This window comes from Buceros rhinoceros, unplaced genomic scaffold (assembly GCF_000710305.1).
Source record: "Buceros rhinoceros silvestris isolate BGI_N320 unplaced genomic scaffold, ASM71030v1 scaffold29798, whole genome shotgun sequence".
Classification (NCBI taxonomy): Eukaryota; Metazoa; Chordata; class Aves; order Bucerotiformes; family Bucerotidae; genus Buceros; species Buceros rhinoceros.
In genome coordinates, this window is record NW_010426750.1 from 1145 (window position 1) to 1459 (window position 315).

Here is a 315-nt window from a genome sequence, read left to right on the forward strand (position 1 = left end):
GGGCCGTTGGGGACAGGGCCCCGCTCCAGAGGTGACAATCCAGCCTTTGTTTCCTTTGTGCAGAGGCCAGAGCAGGGCTGGGCATTGCTGCTGCATAAAGGCATCTCTTGGTGGGATTTGGTCCCTTTGTCCCCGCTCTCAGCCCATGGCTGGGGGTGGAGGCGGAAGGTGGATCCCGCTGGTGTTTGGAGCGTTCCCTCTCTCTGCCAGAGGATACGGGGTTGGCAGAGAGCTGGAGGGCTCTGCTGGCATCGGGGCAGGAGCTGGAGCTCAGAGGATGAGGAGCAGCATGTCCTCTGGCATGGACATGGCCCT

The 315-nt window shown here is 62.2% G+C and overlaps 1 protein-coding gene across 1 annotated transcript in view; it reads left to right on the forward strand.

Annotated features, from left to right (window-relative positions):
• DNAJB2 (DnaJ (Hsp40) homolog, subfamily B, member 2) overlaps positions 1-315 on the forward strand; it is a gene marked incomplete at its 3' end in the record, with an annotated part of 3567 nt that overhangs the window by 292 nt on the left and 2960 nt on the right. The gene's annotated exons all lie outside the window — the stretch shown is intronic.